A 465-nucleotide genomic window follows, 5' to 3' on the forward strand; every position below is an offset into this window, starting at 1 on the left:
AGGTACCTGAGTTACCTGAGTTACCTGAAATGGTTACCTGAGTTAACTGAGGTAGTTACCTGAGTTAACTGAGGTGGTTACCTGAGGTACCTGAGTTACCTGAGTTACCTGAAATGGTTACCTGAGTTAACTGAGGTAGTTACCTGAGTTAACTGAGGTGGTTACCTGAGTTAACTGAGGTGGTTACCTGAGTTACCTGAGGTGGTTACCTGAGTTAACTGAGGTGGTTACCTGAGTTACCTGAGGTGGTTACCTGAGGTGGTTACCTGAGTTAACTGAGGTGGTTACCTGAGTTAACTGAGGTGGTTACCTAAGTTACCTGAGGTGGTTACCTGAGGTACCTGAGTTACCTGAAATGGTTACCTGAGTTAACTGAGGTAGTTACCTGAGTTACCTGAGGTAGTTGCCTGAGGTGGTTACCTGAGGTGGTTACCTGAGGTAGTTGCCTGAGGTTGTTACCTGAGG

This window comes from Austrofundulus limnaeus, unplaced genomic scaffold (genome assembly GCF_001266775.1).
Source record: "Austrofundulus limnaeus strain Quisiro unplaced genomic scaffold, Austrofundulus_limnaeus-1.0 Scaffold3302, whole genome shotgun sequence".
NCBI lineage: Eukaryota > Metazoa > Chordata > Actinopteri > Cyprinodontiformes > Rivulidae > Austrofundulus > Austrofundulus limnaeus.